General features: G+C 42.1%; 1 long non-coding RNA gene across 1 annotated transcript; it reads right to left on the bottom strand.

Annotated features, from left to right (window-relative positions):
- Positions 1 to 1,383: 1,383 nt before the first annotated feature.
- On the bottom strand, positions 1,384 to 3,050 carry LOC109490078. The gene is made up of 3 exons (XR_002143288.1): positions 2,986 to 3,050; positions 2,148 to 2,319; positions 1,384 to 1,407 (listed from the first exon to the last, which is right to left on the bottom strand). It is a non-coding gene; the product is annotated as an uncharacterized LOC109490078 (long non-coding RNA).
- Positions 3,051 to 4,876: the final 1,826 nt, after the last annotated feature.

The following is a 4,876-nucleotide window of genomic DNA, read 5'->3' as shown; positions in this document are numbered from 1 at the left end:
ATTTCCTATGTCTGCCTGTGCACTGAGCCCTCAAATCACCTGAATTAGAAATTCTGAGCAAGACTGTCATTCAAAAAACATTAAAAAGAAGCGTGTACTAAAAGTTTCCTTAACCTACAGAGGTCACTTGACTTCTGGCCTCATAAATGGAGACTGGGAACCATGGACCTTCCTTGTAAACCTGGCTCTCCAGCATCCATGTCATTCCAGTCACTTCAATAGAAACTCATTTGCTCAGAAAGCCTGGCTTTCTGACTTCCTAGAAAATTCAAAAACTTATACCTGATGATACGAGAAGGGTAGTAAAACTCCAAGATTTCTCCTTTTCTTCAGAAGCAGAAAATGCATCTATGTTTGGTCCTCCAGATAAAATACCACTGATGGTTAATGTGTCAGCTTATCCAGTCTGAAGTACCCAGTAGTTCCATCAAACGCCAATCTAGATGGTGCATTATTTAGATGTAAATCACATTGAAATCAGTAGGCTTTGAATAAAAAAGATTAAGTTCCATAATTAAACTCATCCAATCAGTTGAAGTCCTTAAGAGCAAACGATGAGATTTCTAGAAGGAATTTTCAAGACTACAACATAACAAATCTGCCAGTGTGTCAAGTCTGAGGCCCTGAAGAATTTGGAATCAAGACTGCAGCATCAACTCTCATCCGAATTTCCAGCCTGCCAGTTTACCCTACAAATTTCATGTGTTTTATCACCTGTGATCTTGTGGACCAATTACTTAGAATAAATCTATAAATCTCTCTATAGATGATAGATGATTAGATAGATGATTGATAGATAGATGATAGATAGATAGATAATAGATAGATAATAGATAGATAATAGAAATAACTCTAAGAGATTTACGACATAGAGACATAACAGGACCAATTACTTAGAATAAATCTATAAATCTCTCTATAGATGATAGATGATTAGATAGATGATTGATAGATGATAGATAGATAGATAATAGATAGATAGATAATAGAAATAACTCTAAGAGATTTAGGACATAGAGACATAACAANGATAGATGATAGATAGATAGATAATAGATAGATAGATAATAGAAATAACTCTAAGAGATTTAGGACATAGAGACATAACAAAGATTTTGAGACAATCAGAGTCTGAGAGTATCCTTGGTATTGCTTCTACAACTGGCCACAAAGACCACCTATGTATGACTTCCAGCTTAATTGCAAAAGTTCACAGAAAATGTGATTTAGAAAAAATACATGCAGTAACAGCAATAACAAAACAATGTGGCAGTTACGTAATATTTTTGTGGCTCATTTGATTGTTGTGTTTTTTTTTTAATGTTCAGTAAAGGATACTTGAATTTAAAGGGAAAAAATATACCAAAACCTTTGCTTCAGCTGCCCCTCTCCCACGGCATGTTAGCTCTGGTCTCAAGAATATATCATAAGAAAGAAAGGTGAATTAGAAAATGAGCAATTTCATTCCCTTCTTTCAGAAATCATATATAGAACATGACAGTTAATCATTCAACTAAGATTCATTGAGTAATAACTATCTACTAGACTCTACCTTAGGCAATAGGAATAAAATCATGTATACTATATACACTACATTGCTCAGGTCATTTTGTCACAGGTGTAGTTCTGAAGGAAGAAAGTACTGAGAGAAAGAGTTGGGAGTGTAAAGTTTTGTGTTTTTTTTAAAGATTTTATTTATTTGAGAGAGAGAAAGAGAGAGTGTGTGAGAGAGAGAAAGATCACAAGCGGGGGGGGGGGGGGGGGGGANGGGATAGAGGGAGAAGCAGACCCCCGCTGAGCAGGGTGTCTGATGCGGGTCTTGACCCTAGGATCATGACCAGAGTCAAAGGAAGATGCCTTACCAACTGAGCCCCATACTTGTGAAGGAAAAGGGAAGAAAGCAGAATTGGGCAAGGGAAGACTCAGACCACGACAAAGTCTCTGCCAGCCAGTTCTGGAGAAAAGAGGGCCCCCTAGAGGAATCCTTCATTGGGCAGAAATAGGCCCTTGTCCTAACATCTTGCTCAGCCACTGTCCAGGGCTTTCCCAAGAAATGCACGCTCTCACATAATACTATTTTGTTCAATCTTTGGCTGGGGGCACATGACCTGAGGTCAAAAACCAGGAAGGGTCTTGATGGAGCTCACAGCTGGAGGCTTTTAGCTGAACACACTCTTCACAGCTGAGCAGGGAGTCCTTGCTTGAAAGGGGATCTGAGCAGCACATCCACGTCTACCACAGTCTATGCATTTTACTCTCCTGATCCACTCTTCTGTGTAGGTTTGGAAAGAAGCTCCTTCATAGTTTCTGTGAGAATCTCTTCCGAACGGGAAAATTAGAAGTGGGAAAAAGATCAGATCAATTGTTCCAATGGTCTCAGAGGTACAACTGGTACTCATTTCTCCTTCTTTCACTATTCAGCTAAATTCTTCCCACCCTTAGCTATCCATTTTGCTGGCCACAGTGATCTATCAGGTGGGGTAAACCACTCATTCCTGAAATGTCTGAAGCCTCAGACTGGAAATGCTGCACTTATTTGTTTACAAGTAGGCAAGGGAGTACCATGAGTCACCCCAATGAATCACCCAACTGAGTCAGCCAAGCTCTATACATATTTCTCTCTGTCCCCATTTTAGGACAACAGCCCTGCCTCCTCCTAATCATCAGATCCAATTACCCTGAAAGATGATGACTCATTTTCTTGCCTACTGCTTCCGAAAGTGCCCAAGTAGCATCCCTAACTTATAGTACTTCGAGACCCTTGTTCATCCCTGTGGAGGACCAGAACCAGGACCTCTAACTTGGCAGCATCCAAAGTCGAAGGGATAGGAAAAACAAAGTTCCTACTGGATCGTGGGCATAATGGAAGGTGGGGTCACTTCTGCTTCTGTACCTTGGTTATTGAATTTTTTCTTCCTTTTGGGAACATGGTGTCATTTAATGACCACAGATTTAATAATTATACTGCATCCTACAAAGTGGTACCTCATCCTTGCAGGGCATTGCCTCAAGGTTATCACTTCAGCTTCCCCATCATCAGGCCATTTTTGTGCTCGTGCTGTTTGATGGTGAAGATTTTAATACCAGTAGTGGATGCCATGGTGATGGTTCCATTCCCATAATTCTTTTACTTTCTGGTTGTTACCTATTAGAAGCCGTGTTATATGGAATTCCATGCCTGTGGATCAGGGTCTCTGTAAGCCCCTGGATAGTGGAACTGGAGGTCCTATGGACAGGAAAGACAAACTCTAACTTAAAATAAGGGTTTATTTCTAGAGAACAAACCAATGGCCTTTCAAGTACAGGCGGGGCAAATGTAGTCAACACGTCACCAAGCAGTCCATTTGTTTCTCCGCGGAATAGTGTCAGAGGGCTCTCATGTCATGGAAAGGCTGGAAACCGTGGCTGCGGGGCTAGGTGGGCCCTGTTAAGTGGCAGTCTGTGCTGTGGAGCTCTTGTGTTGCCTCCATCCCTTCCTCCGTGGCCACCGAACATGTGTGCCCACAGCATTGGGATGAATTCTAGCAATGCTGCCTGACAGTAACAGACTGAGACATTTTGTTTACTTGGATTTGCAGTTCTTCTTGTATGGTGGATGCTTCCTGGTGAGCATGAACATGCGAGAGAAAGATCTTTAGTTCATACCCACTCTCATATGCCAATGCCCATGTCTCTAACACAGATCAATGTGTCCTTGATCTTCCAATATTTTTCCTGCCAGACCAGCTATCCAGAAAATTTTATGCTTTTTATAAGTGTAAGTATTTTCTAAATTCAGGCTACTTCTCCCTTTTATTTGTTTATTTGACAGAGAGAGAGGCAGCAAGAGAGGGAACACAAGCAGGGGGAGTGGGAGAGGGACAAGCAGGCTTCCTGCTGAACAGGGAGCCTGTTGCGGGGCTTGATCCCAGAACGCTGGGATCATGACCTGAGCCAAAGACAGACGCTTAACGACTGAGCCACCCAGGTGCCCCACTACTTCTCCTTCTATATGGAGTGGATAACCATGTGGGCCACCTGAATCTCTGCCCATTAGGACCATTTTTCTTTATGCTGCCTCTTGGCATGAAGATTGCATCCATGTTGGGGACCAGAGCCAGGACCTCCAACTCGGCAGCATCCAAAGTTGAAGGGATAGGAAAAACGAAGTTCCTACTGGATCGTGGGCATAATGGAAGGTGGTGCCCCTTCTGAGTCCGGTGGCATTGCAACTGCCGTCTATTTTTGGATTGCTTCTTCATACCAAGTTCACCCAACCGCAAAGCAAGCTATGCCTTTTTCTTCATTCTATGTCAATCGTACTGAGCCCTCCAGAGATCAGTGTGTGTGAGCTGAGGGAGAAATGCTGATTACACGGGAATGAGGGATGTCCGCTTGTGCAGCTTGCTTGTGCCTTCTGACCAGGATCTTGGTTTTGATTGCAAAATGATCCAATGAACGATTGATGACCCCTATAGCCACTTTATGATTGTGAGTCCAAAAAAACCCAGCCTGTGATAGTAGTTCCAGAAGCATGCTCCCTTGTTTTCTCTGGTCGAGACTTTTTTTCTCCAGCAGAGTTCACTCAAATGCCAAAAGCTGTTTTTCAAAGGTATATATACCATATATATATATACACACACACACACACACACACACATATATATACACACACACACATATATATGTATATATATATGCTCAATTGTATATATGTGTGTATATACATATGTCTCAATTGCTCTAGAACCTTGAGGGTCCATGTGGCATCCTTGTAATTGCACACTGCATCTTTTCCCACCACTGACACCCAGACATTGTAAGGTCTGCAGAGTACGATGGCCTGAGCAGCATAACTGCTTGCTGTGCTTCCCGGATCTCCTCTTTCCTGCTTCAG

Source organism: Ailuropoda melanoleuca, chromosome 1, assembly GCF_002007445.2.
Source record: "Ailuropoda melanoleuca isolate Jingjing chromosome 1, ASM200744v2, whole genome shotgun sequence".
Lineage (NCBI taxonomy): Eukaryota > Metazoa > Chordata > Mammalia > Carnivora > Ursidae > Ailuropoda > Ailuropoda melanoleuca.
This window is presented reverse-complemented; position numbering and strand designations above follow the sequence as displayed.